This window comes from Myotis lucifugus, unplaced genomic scaffold (assembly GCF_000147115.1).
Source record: "Myotis lucifugus unplaced genomic scaffold, Myoluc2.0 scaffold_247, whole genome shotgun sequence".
Classification (NCBI taxonomy): Eukaryota; Metazoa; Chordata; class Mammalia; order Chiroptera; family Vespertilionidae; genus Myotis; species Myotis lucifugus.
In genome coordinates, this window is record NW_005871295.1 from 1,748,535 (window position 1) to 1,768,413 (window position 19,879).

The window sequence follows — 19,879 nt, forward strand, 5'->3', positions numbered from 1 at the left end:
CTGCACGCCCCACACTGGGGATCGAGCCTGCAAACCGGGCGTGTGCCCTGACCGGGAATTGAACTGTGACCTCCTGGTTCATAGGTTGACGCTCAACCACTGAGCCATGCCAGCAGGGCACCATTGTGTGTATTTTAAAACATTACCATTCTCCTCAATATGGTTGAGGAGTCTCATTTTGTTTTGAATCATCACTCTGTGCCAGACAGTGCATGTGTTTTTATTTATTTTTTAATTCTTTATTGTTTAAAGTATTACATATAGTATTACACGTCTCCATTTCCTTCCATTAACCTCTCCCTGGCCACCTCTACCCCCTAGCACATGCCCTCACCCCCCTATTTTTGTGTCCATTGGTTATGCTCATATGCATGCATACAAGTCCTTTGGTTGATCTCTTCCCCCCACACCCCCCCCCACACCCCTCCCCTGCCTTCCCTCTGAAGTTTGATAGTCTGTTCGATGCTTCTGTGTCTCTGGATCTATTCTTGTTCATCAGTTTATGTTGTTCATTATATTCCACAAATGAGTGAGTGTTTGGTGTGTCCTTTCATCCACGTCCTCAAGTTGGGCAGAGCTATGAGTAGGCCCATCTGTGAAATGGAGGGAATCATACCCACCTCACAAAACCTGGGATCGAGGGAGACATTGCCGAGTGCACTTAGTAACAGCACCTAGCATGTAGTAAGTGCTCATTAAATGTCTGATGATGGCTGTTATGGGCAGTTCAGCAGCATCAACTTCATATGACTCAAGAACTCTGATGCTGTCAGATATTAAGCCCTTGTCCAAGCCTAAAATACGATAAATCCAAGAGCAGGTTTCTTTTGGCTTCAAGTCCCATATTCTGCCACTCTGTGAAAACAAGGGGTGTGAGGCCCTTGGGAAACATGGTAGGAAGGCTGTCCCACGCATGGGTCAAGAGACAGTGTCCCGGTTTTGTTGGCTGGCACCCCTTCTACATGCATTTGTGCCATTCTCAGTTGAGGATAACTTATTCTCTCTTGTAACCAAGGGACATACAGGCCCTAGCCTCGTTAAGTATCCAAGCCTAGTTTTAATATCATTGTAATGTCCCTAGTTTTGATATCATTGTAATATTAATTAATTAACCAGAAAGGAGCAAAAGGAAAGGCCGGATAATACAGGCATGCCATTCGTGCCGGAAAGCTGCAGCTTAATACTCTCCAGGTCCATTCCCCGCAGATCCTGGGGGAAGGGACTGGACAAAGAAAGAGTAGACTCATGCAGTAAAGTCTAAATGATGTAGAGAGGGTGCTTGTCTGTCAGTCACACGTGGGAGATGGTCATTGGCCACGATGGGCACAAAATCTGAGCGACATCAGCTCCTGAACACAGGGAGTTGCTGTCCAGGCCCCCTTGCTCTCTTGGGACTCCTGTGCTCTCAGGGGGTATGCTCTCAGGCTCTGCACTCGCCCACAGGGCCCACAGCCACATGGACCGCACACATGTGAACCGATGGACCAGAATTAGGTTGATGCTGTGCCGGCTCCATTCCACCACGGGACAGACACTCTGGACCTGGACGCTGGCTTTGCTTTGGGCCCTGCTGAAGCCCAGCTGCACATCTTCCAGGACTGGTTTAAAGGAAATGGGATATAATTCCAAACCCAGGGACATAATTCCATGCAGATAAAAAGCATTCACTCTCCCATGTGAGTCTCAGAAAATTCTTTTTCTCAATATATTGTAATAACCTGACCCCCAGCACCCAGTGGGGAAAGGGATCCCCCACTTCCACCCGTGGACACCCCACTTCTACTAGCAATGGAGAAATTCCACAACAAAATCCTCTGATAACAGTGTGATGTGAGTTTGAGGAGCTTGTTGCCTCCGCAAAGGTGCTTTGTTTCCCTTCTCTTCTCTTCCAGACACATGCAGGAGAGGCGACAGTGCTCTGCCTGCTTGGGACACCCAGAGAGGTGGCCTGGCCTGGGCCCCTTGAAAAACTGCTGCTGATGGCTAAGGAGCGGGGGGAGGGGAGAGGGAGTCGGAGATCGCTGTACCACGCACGTCTCTGGTGGGCAGAGAAGTCCATGTATGACAGTGTCTGAGGATCCAGACTCTTGTCACCTTTTTTTCATTGTGTGTCATGCTTGTGTGTTGGGGAAAGGGCTCTGAATATTGGTTATTGGCAGTTTCTCTTCATTTTCTGCTTTAAAAATCTTTCATGGCCCTAACCTATTTGGCTCAGTGGATAGAGCTTTGGCCTGTGGTCTGAAGGGTCCCGGGTTTGATTCCGGTCAAGGGCATGTACCTTGGTTGCGGGCACATCCCCAGTAGGGGCTGTGCAGGAGGCAGCTGATCGATGTTTCTCTCTCATCGATGTTTCTAACTCTCTACCCTCCCTTCCTCTCTGTAAAAAAAACAAACAAAAAGCTTTCATGATTTATCAGATCAGCAAAGATAATTGGAGGAAGGGGAATAACGACTTAGTTGGTTTGAGGTTAATATTTCAAACTCTACCATCCCGACGGCGGGTCTTGGGTGTCTGCAGGCTGGGCAAGTACCCGTCTCTCATGTTGAACCCACAGCATAAAACTCATTGCCACTCTTGACCTTTCACTCAGCACTTCTGGCATTTATGGGAGTTGAGGACGGGGCGGAGGAGAGCGCAGCTTCTGTCCTTTCTTCCATCAGAGGAGACATGTTTACTCAATGGATCTGACTGAGACCACTTCCCCATCTCCAGTGTGCATTTTGGTTATAAGACTAATGTTGACCGGCGATAATGGCCTTTGGAGACTCGTTTTCCGATTGTTAGTGAGATGCTCATGTAGTGTGTGATGATTTAAAAGAAATGTACAGGGTATGTGTCCTGCTGCTCTCAGTGTGGTTTTTCAGAGACCAGTGACCCTGCTCTTTCTGTGCTTCTGAGCCTTCGCCTGAGTGTTCAGGAAGTACTGCCACCAGGCAGTGCGGCCTAAGATGGACACAACCCTCTTTGGGTCCCAGGTGATGTCAGACAGTTGAGATAGGCGAAGGCAGATGATTGGGGAATGCTGACATAGAGACTCAAGCTTTTGGTTTCAGCTCCTTCCTACAAAGTCCAAGACTCAGGGAAAATGCCTCCCCAGCTATGATATTCCTGTGGTCAGTCAAAATAGTGACCAGAGTTCTCCGGTCTTAACAGGACCAAGGCAGGTGGTAGGACAAGGATCCTGAGGGCTTCTTCCCCCGCTTCTCACGTGGTGGGAAATGAGAGCCAGAAGCTCAAAAGCTGCCATCCTCAGTCCTTTCTTTCAGTGTTAAATTCTGTTAAGCAACCCCCCCAAAAAACTCAGGATTTCCTGGTCATCGCCCCTTCCTCCTCCTATAAGGCCAGCTCTGCATCTCCTGCCATCACTATGCATCATCGCTTGCCTCCCCGCCCACTTCTTGCAGACACCTGCGGGCCCCTGTGCCACTCCCCCTTGCTCCGGGCTCACCACTGCTCTCTCCAATACCACTCTTGTCCTGGTCCAGTGTAGACAAGCCTCCCAATACCATGGGGACTCTTGGGTCATTGACCAGCTTGATTGCAATGTTCTTTTTTTCAAATATATTTTTATTGATTTCAGAGAGGAAGGGAGAGGGAGAGAGAGATCGAGACATTAGTGACGAGAAAGAATCCTTAATCGGCTGCTTCCCGCATGCTCTACACAGGGTCAAATTTGCAACCCAGGCACGTGCCCCTACCAGGAATCAAATTGTGACCTCCTGTTTCATAGGTCGACGCTCAACCACTGAGCCACACCACCTGGCTTGACTGCAACATTATCATCGACTCTGTCTCAGCCACCTGCTCCCACAGTCACACCTCAGCCATAGTCATCAGCAGCAACCACACTCTAGTCCACAACATCATCTCAATGTCGTGTCTCCCGTTCTGCAAACACTGCTCCTGTCTCTCCATTTCTCTCCCTCCAGCAGTTCTTCAACCTCGCCAGGCCTACAGGTCCCTGACCCTACCATCCTTTCACTGCCCCTTCCTTTCACCTAACTGAGATCCTCTGGTGCTCCATCATTCCTCTGCATGGACTCTCGCTTTCCTCACCATCCCCATGCCCCAAGTTTAATTCACCCTGCCTTCTCCACACCTGCCCTGGTATAGCCGCACATGGCTGGATAAAAACAGGCCGACTAACGGCGCTTTAGCTCATGACTACCAAACTTGTGAGTTCCTAACGCAGCCCTGCGGTTCCACATGTCTCTGGTTCCTATGCTCTCCCCGGTTCTCCTTGTCCCTCAATCCTAACACCTCCTCTCCTTCCCACTCTGAGCTGCCGTCCTTGCTTCCTGTTTCCTGAGAAAGTAGAGGCCATCAGAAGATAGCTTGCTCATGCTGCACCCATGTGCCCACCTTGTGATGGTGTGACTAAGGCCCCTTTCCACATCTGGCTGGAGCATCCACCACTGCCCCTGAGTACTCAGGAGCACCTCTCTGCTGCATCACCATGTCTCCCCTACCCCCTGTCCCCCATCGTTCCCACCAGCATGTGGTAAGGTCTCCCTTCTTGACCCTCCCCCAATAGTTGTTCCATTTTCCCTTTATAGAAAAAATTCTTAACAGATTTATCCACACCCTCATTTTCCCACTTTCCTCTCATTTTCTCTGAACTGTCCAGTCGGGCCTCTGTCCCCATCACTCTACTAAAATAGCTCTGGTCAGGGTCACCAATGGTTCCCTTGTTGCCAAAGGACTATGATTCTGTCTTCAAGTTACCTAACCTATCAGAGGCATTTAATGCAGAGAAGCAGCTGACACCTCCTTCTGCAAACAGTTTCTTCATTTGACTTCCTGTGCTCCACTGTCCTCATCTTCCTTTTCGGTCCTTCCTCATCTCCTTAACCTTTCAGCATTGGCACACTCAGGGATCAGTCCTCTGGCCTTAATTATCCACTCCTTTGATCATCTCATGCATTTCATTCATTTATTTATTTATTTATTTATTTATTTATTTATGTTTAGCTTAAGCAACAGACATTTATTTCTCACAGTTCTGGAGCCTGGGAAATCCAAGACCAAAGTGCCAGCAGATTTGGTTCTTGGTGAGACCTGTCTTTCTGGCTTGACCAGCCCCTGCCAGCTCTGCCTCATCTAGCATCTCCCATCACCCCGCAATAGCCACCTTGGCCTTGGTTCTCTTCCTCTTGGTGTATGCCAACACACACCTCAGGGCCTTTGCACGTGCTCTTCCTTCTTCTGAATGCCTCTCTCCCTTATCCTGTGGGGTTATCCCATCATTTCTATCAGGTGTCTACTCAAATGCCATTAACGGAGACTTTCCTGCTCATATATATAAGCCTAAGGCAGTGGTCGGCAAACCGCGGCTCGCGAGCCACATGTGGCTCTTTGGCATTAGCCTCCAGTCTCCCTTGAGTGTGGCTCTTCCACAAAATACCACGTGCGGACGCGCACATACAGTGCGATTGAAACTTCGTGGCCCATGTGCAGAAGTCGGTTTTCGGCCTGGGCGAGTCTATGTTGAAGAAGTGGCGTTAGAAGAAGTGGGGGGTGTCGGACAGTCAGGCTGTGGGATACGCAGCGCAGGGGAGGCGCCAAATATCAACAGTACTTAAACTATATAGGTAGGTTAATAACAATGTACCTACCTATATAGTTTAAGTTTAAAAAATTTGGCTCTCAAAAGAAATTTCAATTGTACTATTGATATTTGGCTCTGTTGACTAATGAGTTTGCTGACCACTGGCCTAAGCAACCAAGTGACTGAACCACCAAACAACCGGTCGACCGGTTGCTATGACACTCGTTGACCACCAGGGGCAGACACTCAATGCAGGAGCTGCTCCCTGGTCAGTGCGCTCCCACAGCCAACCTCCCGTGGCCCCTCCCCCTGGCCAACCTCCCATGGCCCCAATCGCTGGCCAGGCCAAGGGACCCCATCTGTGTACAAATTTGTGCAATGGGCCTCTCGTCCTATATAAAATAACAGATACCTGCCTCTGCAGCATTCTCTGTTCCTGTAACTCTACTTTAAAAAACAAAACAAAACACTATTTTCTGGCCTGTCTCCTGCTATTGGAATGTCCCCAGTATATAGAATTGTGCTTGGCACTTAATGGGCTAGCGTAAGTATTTCTCGGATAAATGAATGACTTTAATATTGTATTTCAATTTTAAAGCAAAACTTTACGGATTCTTGAAACTCATCTCATAGCAAAGTAGACACATGTAGATTGGATAAATTCTAGAAGCTTCTTTACTTGAAATAGTCATCTGGATTTATACCCTGCTGTAGATTGTGCCTGGAATAACTGGTGAGCAAGTCCTGAGTGAATATGTGTTTCCAATGGAATTGAGGAAATGAGATTAAGAATCTTGTTAACAGTTTGTTTCTATTGGTCTGAATGTGGTTGCTGCTATATATTCATGCAGCTGACAGTTCTCTGCCCACAGTTCCTCCTTGTGCCTGGGGCGATCCTGCCCCTCCTCCACCGCTTTCCTGCTTTCCTACCCGCTGGAAAAATGCTGCATGGCTCTTCACAAGAGGCAAGGCAGTGTCCCAGGCTGTCATTGTGCTGTTTGAACAGTCCCTGGAAAGCTGAGTAGAAAACTGAACGGTGGTTTCTGCAACCATACAAATCACAGCAGGGACCCCCCCCCCCTCCGCCCCACTTGCCTTCAAGCAAAGTTGCTTGTTTTAAAAGTGACCTAGAAGTGAACTCATGGTGACATTTAAAATTATACAAATTGAAAGCGGCAAATGGTGCCTTTTTTGCATGTATTGGAATTATTTATCTTCCAGTGTTTGCTTTAGGCAAACGTGATGAGGAGTAAAGAGCATTGGCTTTGAAGTCAGCCTGCCTGGCTGGGAAAAACGCTGGCGCTGTTACTAGCTTAGAGGTGTGACCTTGGGCAGGCCACTGAGCCTCCCAGGCCTCAGTTTCTTCTCTGCTACATAGGGACAACACTGACCTCACAGAATTGCTCCGAGCCTTCGGTAAGATGACCTAGCTCGGTGCCTGGCACACACATAGTCTATTTTGGGGACAAGTGTCACGCTGCTACTTCACAAAGAACTATTCATCCTGTTACACCGAGGGAGAGTTTGGACCCACAATGAGGGGCTCCCACTTCAAAGGTTGGCATGGAGCCTGTCTTTTCCTAGAAGGCAGGTGTGCCCTGTCTGCTTCAACTACGTAGCCCAATGTTCTTGGGACCCGGGGACGGGCTCATGTTTTATTCTCCAAGAATCCCTCCTTTCCATTCTCTTTCCTGGGGGGCCTTGCCCTTGATGCAAACAGCCCTTAGCACGTCACCTGTCAGGTGTTTCTTATACATGTCCCCTTTCTTCTGGTTGGAATTGTTCCCGATTAGGGCTGAGCTCATTAACTACAGCAGAACAATTTAAACTTTTAGGAAGAATAAAGCCTTCCCCCTTTCTATTCTCTGGGCATAACTTGCTTTAAACGGGAGCAGGGCGGGGATGGGAGAACGAATGGACACAGAGGTAGATTCAGAGGCTGTTCAAACAGATATAATCTTGGGGAAGAAAAATCCCTCCAGGGCAGGTTTTGCCATTTGAATTTTCTAGAGACCTGCCCAGGCTTTTTTAATTGGTGCTGATTATGCCTGACCATTAGTCTGTCCATCTTGTGGGGCGGCTCTTCCTCCCATTCCAATGAAACACCTTCCCTGCGGCTTTCATCGATATTCATGACACAGACTGGGCGACCAGGAAGCAGGTCAGGCAGAGGTTAACCTGCTCGGACGCGGTGGGCTGCCTGCTGTGGCCACCAGGTGTCAGCAGAGGCTGCCTGGCCTCAGAGCGGAGGCGGGAGGAGCCCAGCCCTTTCTCAATGCTGGTGAGTGGGTCCATCGCCCCTCAGGTGGGCCCGCCGTCCCTTGTCCCTTCGCTGGAAGGGACAGCCTCCAGCCGGCAAATGGTTTGCAATGTTACACTCCTGTTCAAACTCGAGCATGTGCTTGCTGCCGCCTAACATTTTGATTCCTTTCAAAAGTCAATGCCTGGTTATTTCAAAGCCAATAACTAAACCTTCAGTCACTTAGGCCTCTATACCCTTCCTCACTTTTAAAATGAACACCAATGGGGTGTCCACGCTTGGAAGATGCTCCTGCTTACTTGCTGAAAATTACTTTTTGAAAGCCTATCATTGCAAGGCGGAAGCAAATGTGAATAAGCCTTTGTCCAAAGGTCCCAAGCACGCGGCGTTCTGGGTAACTTCCTTTGGCAGAGCTGAGACGCTTAACCAGACTCCCTCCCGGCCAGTGAGGTCAGAGCACAGCCCCCGCTGGTGGGCGCCCGCGAGCTGTGGGGGCTCCCATGCCGCGAGGTGGCCGGGGTGTCCCACCGTGAGCGGGAGATGCCGCGCACCCTTTGCCTGGTTTACCAAAGCCCCGTGTCTGTTCCTAGTTACCTAGACATCACCACACAGCCCCTGGGGCGGGCTGATGAGACTCCGCGCTGTGGTTCGCGAGTGGGCCCTCCATCTGTCCTTTCTTAGCCCAACACTAATTATGCTCCTGCTACAGACCCTGTGTGGACCCGGGTCGGGGCGGGGGGCGGGACTTCCTTAAGTCAATAAAGTTTTATTTAAAAAAATTAATTAATTAAAGTGGAATTTACACACAGGAAGCTGCGAAGATCTTAAATTACGTTTTGATAAATGTATACACTGTACCCCAATCTGTATCTTACAGAACATGCCCTCAACCTAGACATTTCCTTCCTCCCCTTTCCCTTCCTCCCACGCTGCCTCTCCATCATTTAAGTGAGAGCAATGCTATTTTCTTAAAACAAGCAAAAACAGTTGTCTAAACTTAGCCCCCTTTTTCAGGAGTGAAGAGAAGCTTATTGTTTCCTAGAAAGGATTTTGAGGAAAGCAGTTTCCGTCATAATCAGCAGAGCTGCATGTCACATGTGTATTGAAAAACTCAGTAAATCCAAAGATTCCTAATGCCTTTGAATAAATGTCACGTCCCCTGTACAGATCTTCAAGGTTCTACTCCCTTTTGTTTTTCTGAACAAAACTTGAGATTTTTTTTGTTTTCAAATGTATTTGACCTCTTACCAAATATATATCTGATTAACCATGCTCTCAAACACCATGACATTAGACTTGAATATCTGTAGGTTGTGGAGAAAACTAAGATTCTGCTCCTACACTGTGCAGCACTGGCTGCAGAGACCATAGGCATATTAACATGTCTGAGCACTGGGTTTCTCCCTGTAAGGAGGGGGCATAATATCTACTCAGGGTTGTGGAGACCAGATTAGAGGATTGGTATACAAAAGAGCACACCACAGTCATCAGTACTTCTGGATTCCCTCTCAGGTTTCCTTTGGTAAGAGATACACATTTGTTTGCATGTTTTATTAAATTCTTTATTTTTGGGGGGGGGGGAAGGGGGTTGTTAATCCTCACCTGAGGATATTTTCCCATTGATTTTGAGGGAGAGTAGGAGAGGGGAAGACAGAGAGAAACATCGATGTGAGAGAAACACATCCTTTGCTTGCCTCCTGCATGAGCCCTGACCAGGGGAGGAGCCTGAAACCAACCTACATGCCCTTGACGGAAATCAAACCTGGGATCCTTCAGTCCGCAGGCTGACGCTCTATTCACTGAGCCAGAATGGCTAGGGCTTTTTAATTTATTTATTTTTTTGTAAATTCTTTTAAATATATATGTATATATTTTATTGATTTTTTACAGAGAGGAAGGGAGAGGGATAGAGAGTTAGAAACATCGATGAGAGAGAAACATCGATCAGCTGCCTTCTACACATCTCCTACTGGGGATGTGCCCATAACCAAGGTACATGCCCTTGACTGGAATCGAACCTGGGACCCTTGAGTCTGCAGGCCAACCCTCTACCCACTGAGCCAAACCAGTTAGGGCGGTAAATTCTTAAAGTAAAATATTTAGTCAAATCCAAGCCATCTATATACACATATGTAATAAACTTATCTACTGCGCATAAAATCATTGGAAGAGAAAGACACGGTAACTATGAACCGACTTTCACATGACAGCGCACCATCAGTCTCAGTACAAAGTGACCTTAACTGCCTCGAGATTCCTTCCTTGTTTTTACTGCCACAAATCATGTGGCGAAGGAAGACCTTTCTCGGGCCACGCAGCTTGGAGGGCTTCTTTGGGGCGTGCGCAGGCGTCTCCGAGACCTTGGAGCGAAGTCTCAGAGATTGTTAGTGGGGCTTTTCCCCCACAGGATCTTTATGTCAGGTCCTCAACAGCAGGTCCACATTTCCTGTGTCTTTTCTGTCCCAGCCCTCCCCACCCGCCAACTCAAGCCAACAAATGCATTTTGAACAGGGAGTGCACACTCAGCTCCATGTCAGGGTGGCGAGAGAATATCAGAGAAACAGAAACTGTGGTCCCAGCTCTGAGGCTCGGATGATCTCAGACAATTTGGGCGCAGCTGCATTATCTGGACATTATTGCTGGCATCTGAATTTCTTTATATAAATTCCAGAAAACCCAGTAACCTTTAGAAGAATATCTGATGCAATGAGGATATGTTTTTTTAATTGATTTTAGTTAGAGAGGAAGGGAGGGGGAAGAGAGAGGGGGAGAGAGAGAGAGAGACCATGAGAGAGACCATGAGAGAGAGAAACATCTATCAGTTGCCTCCTATACGCACCCTGACCAGGGAACAAACCTGCAACCTGGGCATGTGCCCTGACTGGAAATCGAACCCACGACTCTTCTGAAAAGATGACGCTCCAACCAACTGAGCTACACTGGCCAGGGCTGGGCTAAATACTTTAGAAAATTGTCAACCATAACATTTTGTTGGCAAACACCTGTGGTATATTTATTTCTTCTTACTTGTTATCCATGTACATGTATTTAAGTTCTAAACACAAAAATAATTTAGTTGTTAGGTGGCAAAAACAGAAAAAAAATATGCACAGTGTACAAAATGGACAGAGGCTGATGTCACCAGTCTCTCCGTGTAGTGGCAACATTTTAGGGTGGAGGTGACCAGACAATAAACACTTAAATCAAAACTACACAAATCCAGTGACTTATGCAGGTCTCTTCGGGATCCTATGGGCACAGTGACACAGTGGTTAGTGCAGAAGCTCTGGGGTCCATGTGACGCTAGGCAATTGACTTTGAGCCCACGTTGCTTCTCTGTGAAATTAGGCTGAGGGGCCTGGTGCATGGCGTGGTCAGGATTGACTACCAGGAGTCTGTCCAGTGCTCAACACTGTGCCACCCCAAGTGCGACCCGGCGAGGGGCACGGCTCTTGCCATGGCTGGATGTGCACACTCCTTCGAACCAGTCAGCAGGGCACACTGCTGGTTCTGAAGGCTGAGGGGCAGGGGGAACCTAGACTTGGGGCTGGTTACCCAGGCAGGCTTCCTGGGACTCCAGTGTTCGAGGGAGAAAAGGATGTGGCTCAGAGGGAGAGTGAGCCCGAGGGTGGAGAGCATTGTTGCGCCGTGTGAGCAGCAGGACGGCCGACTGTGCCAGGAGCCCACCCGAGTGTCTGAGCTGTGCTCCTGGGGGCTGTGGCCACTTCCTCATCCAGCCCAGCAGGCCTTGTCCTCTGGACTTTCCAGGACGTCTGTTTCCAAGATCTAGTCCCGTTGTCAAACACTGAGCCCATCCCCATTCCGTCACACACCTGTGAGGTATGAAGTTTGGATTATTTTTAAATCCTCTCTCCCCACTTTTGTTGTTCTGCTGGACTGATGGTGCAGAACTGTGTGCTGCTGTCTGTGGCCCCGCCTCCAGGGCTGGAGCTCTGCCCTCCGAAATCACCCTCCTCCGCTCAGGGAGGGACGCGGGGCCCTGGTGCACTCCTGTCCATCAGGCGCCGAGGTGGACACGACACAGTGGCACCTGTGACCCGGCCACACAAACGGGAGGCTCAGAGCGCCACGATCCCAAGTCTACCCACTGTGCTAGCCATCCATCTCCGGTGACACTGGTGCTTAAAAAATCAACACATGAAAACTAGGCCAGCTCTGCCCATGAAAGAGAGTGGAGGGTAAGTGGGCGGTAGGTTGTCACCTGGAATCAGAAGCAGGGGAGTGCTGAGTCACCCGAGAGGACGGAGAGGAGGTTCGGTGAGTGACAGTCCCACCAGCAGCACCTTGTGCGATGAGACTTCAATTCAAAAGGAAAACAGATTCTCTGAGTCGGCGCCAACCTGTCCATGTCAGATATTTCACTCCCGACACAGGGATGTCTGATGAATGAACCCACATGGGAATGCAGGTCTCATTTCCATGTATATGTGCTGCTCAGGACACCTCTCACTTTCCCGACTTTCTACATCTTAATGGCCATTCTGGAACTTTCTAGAGCATACACTCTTGGTGGGCCTGGCTGATTCCAGGTGGTAGCACAGTGGGAAGGTTGCTTCACTTTCCCTCCAGGTCTTCTGTTTGAGTGAGGAGGCCGCAGCTTGGTGTTGCCCTGTCCGTGAGATTTCCTTAGCCTCATTCCCTCCTCTCTGTGATTGGTATATATATACATATATGTATAATGTATATATATATAAAATCATCTATATATATAAAAGCCTAAGTGACCATTCAACTGTTCGACTGTTAGCTATGACACGCACTAACCACCAGGGGGCAGATGTTCAACGCACAGGCACGGAAACACAGAACAGACTGATGAATCTCAGAGGAAAGGGGGGTGGGGGAGGGCAAGAAGAGATTAACCAAAGATCTTATATACATACTAGAGGCCCAGTGCACCGATTAATGCACTGGTGGGGTCCCTCAGCCTGACCTGCGGGGATGGGGCCGAATCTGTGCACCGGGCCTCCAACATCCCCCGAGGGGTCCGGATTGCAAGAGGGTGCAGGCCAGGCCGAGGGGCCCCACTGGTGCACTGGGCCTCTAGTTAAGTATATATTTCATTGATTTTAGAGAGAGGAGGGGAGAAGGATAGAGAAATAGACACATCGATAAGAGAGAAACGTCAATTGGCTGCCTCCTTCAAGCCTGCAACCCGGGAATCCAGCAGTGACCTCCTGGTTCATGGGCCAACGCTCAACCACTGAGCCTTGCCAGCTGGGCTCTGTTTTATACTTTCAAAGAGCGACCAGGGCTACTCCACTAAGCATGTTAGCAGGTAAATATATAGCTAGGATTTAACACTTGGAGTGCGGGAAACGAGTTAAGTCGGCTCGCGTGAAGATTTTGATGGCAAGTAATCCTGGCTTTCCATTTACATTAGGGGTATTTGTTTAGCAAACATATAACACTTACGCCGATTGTAACTGCGTATTACCAAATATTTGTTTGTAATCCACCCTTTTGGTCGATGGAACAAAACCAAAAGACAGAGCCATCTTATATTTTGGTGGGAAATTCACCCGCACTCCAAGTAATAACACCACTTTGTTTTTATTTGTTTTAAGGTTTTATTTGTTTTAAGATTTTGATGGCAAGTAATCCTGGCTTTCCATTTACATTAGGGGTATTTGTTTAGCAAACATATAACACTTACTCTGTGGAAAGCCTGTTTCAAACACTTTGAAAAAAGAAACTTCTATGAGTCCCATAACCTAATTATAAACCTCTGTCTGTGACAAGAATTGTAATCCTCTTTTTTTTGTTGTTAATCCTCACCCAAGGATATTTTTCCATTGATTTTTAGTGAGATTGGAAGGGATAGGGAAAGACACAGACATAAACACCTAAATAAAAACTACACAAACCCAGTGATCCATGGAGGTCTCTTTGGGAATCCTATGGGCACAGTGACACAGTGGTTAGAGCAGAGGCTTTGGGGTCCATGTGATTGGTTGCCTTCTGCACATACTCCGACCAGGGCCGGGGAACCTGCAACCAATGTATGTTCAGAATCGAACCCGGGGCTACTAAGCCAAACTAGCTAGGGCTGTAATCTTCTTTTATAGATGGGGAAACTGAGGCATGAGAAGTTAAATCAGGTTAGAAAGTGGTGGAATCAGTGTTGAAAACTGGCCATTTGGCTCTAGACATTGTTCTTAGCCTCTGTGCTATGCTGCTTCCACTAGGAGCACTTGAAAAATTAATGTATTCAAAGAAAAAAGTGAGTTGATTTGAAGAAAACATTGCTATAAAGAAAATAGGTTCATGTGCCATCTGGAAGTGGCAGATATTGTGAAGGTGAACTAAAATGAGGATGGTTGGCTGCTACCCTGGCCTACAGAATGAATCAGTGACTCTGATTAAGCATTTGACCTTGAACACAGCATACTCCACTCAGAGGATCCCCAGAACTTCAGATAAAACTTCTTACAGGTTGATTCTACAGTAGAAGCATCTTGCAAGAGTAGATGTATTTGTAATCTTATGTCCAGGCACACACACACACACACACACACACACACACACACACACACACACTGCTGCTTTGAGCTAGTATGTAGCAGGGGTGGAGCTACACAGAATTATCATTGCCATGCATTATCTTCTTTAACACACATTATCTCTCTTATCTGTCACCACAGCCTAGGTGTCGTAAGCTGAGCCTAAGATAAGCTGCAGAACTTGCCCAGGGCCACTCTGCTGACTGGGGCAGAGGGCGCTGGGAGATGAGCCCAGGCCCGTCCGAACCCAAGCAAGTGCTTCCCCACTGCCTCATGCTGTTGGTGACTTGTTACAGAAAGTGAGCTCGATCTGCCTACATTCTCTTTCAAGAAGAGTGTTGGGTCTCAGCCTGGTACTGGACCACAGTTCTCAGACTCTGAGACTTAAATAATAAATAACTGAAATCTTAGAGATTGATGTGGATTTGCCAGCTCTTTATTTAATAAGTAAGTACCTTAAAAACAAATCCAGCCCTGGACAAGGTTGTGAGTTCGATTCCCAATCAGGGCACATACAAGAATCAACCAATGAATGCATGAATAAATGGAGCAGCAAATCAATGTTTTCTTCTTCTCCTTCTTCCTCTTTTTCTTGTTCACTGCTCTCTCGCAGACCCTAGCACAGGACCTGCATATAGTGGCCGCACAGTAACTATTTGTTGAGTGACTGAATGAATGAACAAATGGCTGATAAATGGGAGTAATATATTTAATTTTAAAATGTTTTACATGCAGATCTTATAAAATTCTTATTATAAAAACGTATACATTTTTGCCCTAACCGGTTTGGCTCAGTGGATAGAGCATCCGCCTGTGGACTGAAAGGTCCCAGGTTCGATTCTGGTCAAGGGCATGTACCTTGGTTGCGGGCACATCCCCAGTAGGAGGTGTGCAGGAGGCAGCTGATCGATGTTTCTCTCTCATCGATGTTTCTAACTCTCTATCCCTCTCCCTTCCTCTCTGTAAAAAATCAATAAAATATATTTTAAAAAAACAAAAAAATGTATACATTTTAAAAATATATTTGTATTGATTTCAGAGAGGAAGAGAAAGGGAGAGAAAGATAGAAACATCAATGATGAAAGAGAATCATCGATCAGCTGCCTCCTGCATGCCCTGGGGATCGAGCCTGCAACCTGGGCATGTGCTGTGATCAGGAATTGAACTGGAATCAAAGCGTGACCTCCTGGTTCAGAGGTCAATGCTCAACCACTGAACCAGGCCGGTTGGGCATTATAAAAACATATTTGTAAATTGTGAAACAAAATAATGAAAAGTACACTGCTTTATTTAATTGTTTCCAAAAAAATTATTTGAGAGAGAGGAAGGTAGAGAGAGGGAAACATTGATGTGAGAAACATCAATTGGTTGCCCCTGTATGGGCCCTGACTGTGGATCGAACCTGAAACCTAGGTATGTGCCCTTACTGGGAATGGTGCATGGGATGATGCTCCAACCAAGTAAACCACCCAGCCAGGGCGCAAAGTATTAACTTCCATGCAGCTTATGTGAAAACCTACCCTCGCCCATCCTCATTGCTTCTCCAGAAATAAAAACCATCTTGAATTTTGGGTTTATCATTCGCTTGCTTTTTAAAAGTGTGGTTTTAAAAATCACAAATGGATATATGTATTCCTAAACAATGTATTGTTTAGTTTTTGCTTGGTTTCTGAAGCTTATAAAAATGGTATCGTACAGCTAATTGTTTTTTTTTGCTACCTGTTCCTTTCACTCTGTATCATGTTTCTAAGTTTCACCGGAGCAATAGGTTTCTTTTAATTGCTGAGCGATAATGGGTTGCTTCCAGTTTGGGCAATTATGAACAGTACTAAGAACATTCTCTTCTTTAAAAAAAATTAGGTGGTAATTATGCACACACATGTGTATGTAGCATAAAACCAAATAAAAAGTGAATGAATTAAAACGTGAACAGCGTTGAACACCCCCAGGGTAAGGAGACCGGGGGCTGACCCTGGCCGCCAGCCTGCGTGCTCTGTCCCACACACAGTGCCCGCCCTCCTCCAGCCTGGCTCTGTGCCAATCACCTCTTTACTCTTCTTTGCTGCAGTGTCGCCCATTCCGAAATACAACAACTTAGCTTTGCCTGCTTTTACTTTTCTTTTTTGAATGTCTGTTAGCTTTCCTTTAAGCTGTAGGCTCCCATTCCATCTCCCCTCCTTCCTTGGCCAATCTGAAATATTCGGTGATGGTTTCCACCTCCGTGATTCCCTGGCATGCTTTATGGTCTGCAGGGATGCTATTCGATCCTTATTTTTCTTTAAACAATGATACAGGGTTCGACTTCAACCATTTTTGGTTACTTATGTTTAATACTACGAGGTTTCTTGAACTTTTAGAAAGGAGGTATAATTTCAGAATTGTTCTAATCTCACAACTTTAGAGCACCTTCTTCTGGCTTTTTTGTTAACTCCTCTGTTGGGGTTTGTCAGGGACAGGAGCCGGGCTGGTCAGTCCCAGGGTTTCTCAGGCCCAGTCTTCACTGGCCCCTCAGACACCGCCCCTTGTCCTCACCAGCAAGTAACTAGCTCCCCACGGACCTTGCCCTTCTCCCGTGGGCCCGCTGGCTGACCCCGCTGCCTTGGCCGTTCTTAGCTCTGTCAGGTAGACTGCCGCTTCCTCCCGCTTCCCCTGGCTACTGCTGTAGCCGTTATTCAACCATCAGTTGACCAACATTTGGGTGATTTCCACTTTTTTGCTCATATGAATAATGTTGCTATGAACATTCGTGCACATGTTTCTATATGACCATATGTTTTCAATGCTGTTGAGTATATACCTAGGAGTCGATTTGCTGGTCCCTATGTTTAACTTTTTGAGGTTCTGCCAAATTGTTTTCCAAAGTGGCTGTACCACTTTACATTCCAGCAATGTATGAGGGCTTCAACTTCACATCTTTGCCAACACATTTTTAGTTTGATTATAGCTTTCCTAGTGAGTGTAAAATGGCATCTCATTTTGATTTTAATTTGCATTTCCCTAATAACTAATAATGTTGAGCCTCTTTTCATGTGCTTCTTGGATAATTTTATATCTTTTTTGGATATATGTCTATTCAGAGCCATTGTCCATTAAAAATTGGGTTATTTATCTTTTTATTTTGGGTTGTAAGAGTTCTTTATATAGTCTTTATACAAATTCTCATCAGATAAATGATTTACAAAAATTTTCTTCCATTCCGGGGTTGTCTTTTCAATTCTTGGTGGTGTCCTTTGAAGTACAAAAGCTTTTAATTTTGATGAAGTTCAACTCGTCTATTTTGTCTTTTATTGCGTGTGCTTCATGTACCATATTTAAGAAATCATTGCCTAATCCATGCCCATGAAGATTCACATCTATGTAAGAGTTTTATAGTTTTAGCTCTTACATGTAGGTCTTTGATCCATTTGAGTTAATTTTTATATATGGTGTGAGGTAGAGTTCTAACTTTTTTCTTTTGCATGTGACTATATAGCTGTCCTAGCATCTTTATTGAAATGACTATTCTTTCACTATTCAGTTGGCACCCTTGTTGAAAATCAATTGACCATGGGTGCACAGATTTATTTCTAGACTCTAAATTCTATTCCATTGATCTATGTGTCCATTCTTATGCCAGTCTTATTTCCTGCAGCTTTATAGTAAGTTTTAAATCTGGGAAGTGTGAGACCTTCAACTTTGTTCTTTTTTGAAAATCATTTTGTCTATTCCGTATTTGCCTTTCCATATGAATTTTAGGATGTGCTTGTCAATTTCTGCAAAATAAAAAACAAGAACAGAAACCAGATAGAATTTTGTATGAGATTGGATTGAATCTGTAGGTCAATTTGGGAAATAATGTCACCTTAACAATATTAAGTTCCAATCCTAAAGACGGGTGTCTTTCTACTTACTTATGCCTTTATTTTTTTAATGATGTTTTATAGTTTTCAGTGTACTTACACCATTGTGTTACATTTATTCTTAAGTATTTTAGTCTTTTTGATGGTATTTTTAATGAAATTATTTTATTATTATCATCTTTGTATTTTTCATTGCTAGGACATAGAGGTACACCTGAGTTTTGTATATTAAACTTATATCCTGTAACCTTAATGAAGTCATTTATTAGCTGTAATTTTTAATAGAATCCTTAGGATTTTCTATATATAGCATCAGGTCATCTGTGTACAGAGATAGTTTTGTTTGTCCCTTTCCAATCCGGATGCCTCATTAATGTTTTCCTGGCCTACTTGTCCTGGATAGAACTCCAGCACATTGTTGGTGAGAGTGGACATGCCCTGCCTCCTGACCTTAGGAGAAGAGTGCCCATTCTTCCACCACCAACTATGTTAGCTATGGGCTTGCATATCCGGCTGGGGAAGGTCCCTCTATTCCTAATTCTTGTGTGTTTTTCTCGTGAAAGGGTGTCGGGCTTTGTGATATGCACTCTTTTAACATCTAGTGAGGTAATTATGTGATTTTTGTCCCATATTCTATGAATATGGTATGTTGCATTGATTTTCCATTTGGTTATGCTTTATAACACTTTTATATTATATTTAATATGAAAATTGAAAATGGATTTAATTTTCTAGTATTTTATTGAGGATTTTTTGTGTATATATTTATAAATGACATTGACCTGTAGTTTTCTTTTCTTATAATGTCTTTGTGTGGTCTTGGTGTCAGGGTGATACTGGCTGCATAGAATGAATTGGGAGTATATTAGTTTGATAGGACTGCCATAACACACTGGGTGGCTTAGATAATAGGTATTTATTGTCTCATATTTCTGGAGGCTAGATGTCCAAAATCAAGGGGACAGCAGGGTTGGCTCCTTCTGAGGGCTGTGAGAGAAGGATCTATTCCAGGTTTCTCTTCTTGACCTGTAGATGACCATCTTCTTATGTCTCTTCACATCGTGTTCTTTCTGTGTATATTTCTATGTCCAGATTCTGCCTCCCCCTTTTTAAAGTATATTTTTATTGATTTCAGAGAGAGGAAGTGAGACAGAGCTAGAGATAGAAACATCAATGATGAGAGAGAATCATTGATTGGCTGCCTCCTGCATTCCCCACACTGGAGTTTGAGCCCACAACCCAGGCATGTGCCCTGACCAGGAATCGAACCGTGGACTCCTGGTTCTTAGGTCAATGCCCAACCACTGAGCCACACCAAGTTTTTCCTTTTTATGAGGACATATTGCATTAAGGCCCACCCTAATGAGCTCACAGTAACTCTGTAAAGACCCTGTCTCCAAATCAGACCACATTCTGAGATACTGGGGTTTAGAGCTTCAACATATGAATGTGAGGGGAACATAATTCAACCCATAACAAGAAGTGTTCCCATATTTTCTATATTTTGTAAGAATCTGTGAAGGATTATTGTTAAAATTTCTTTATACATTGGGTAGAATTCACCAGTGAAGACTTTCTCTGGGGCTTTTCTTTGTAGAGGGTTTTTTTTTTTAATTATCACTAATTCAATCTTTTTACTTGTTATAGGTCTGTTTAGATTTTCTGTTTTTTACTTTTCATAGATTTGTTCAGATTCTCTCTCTCTTT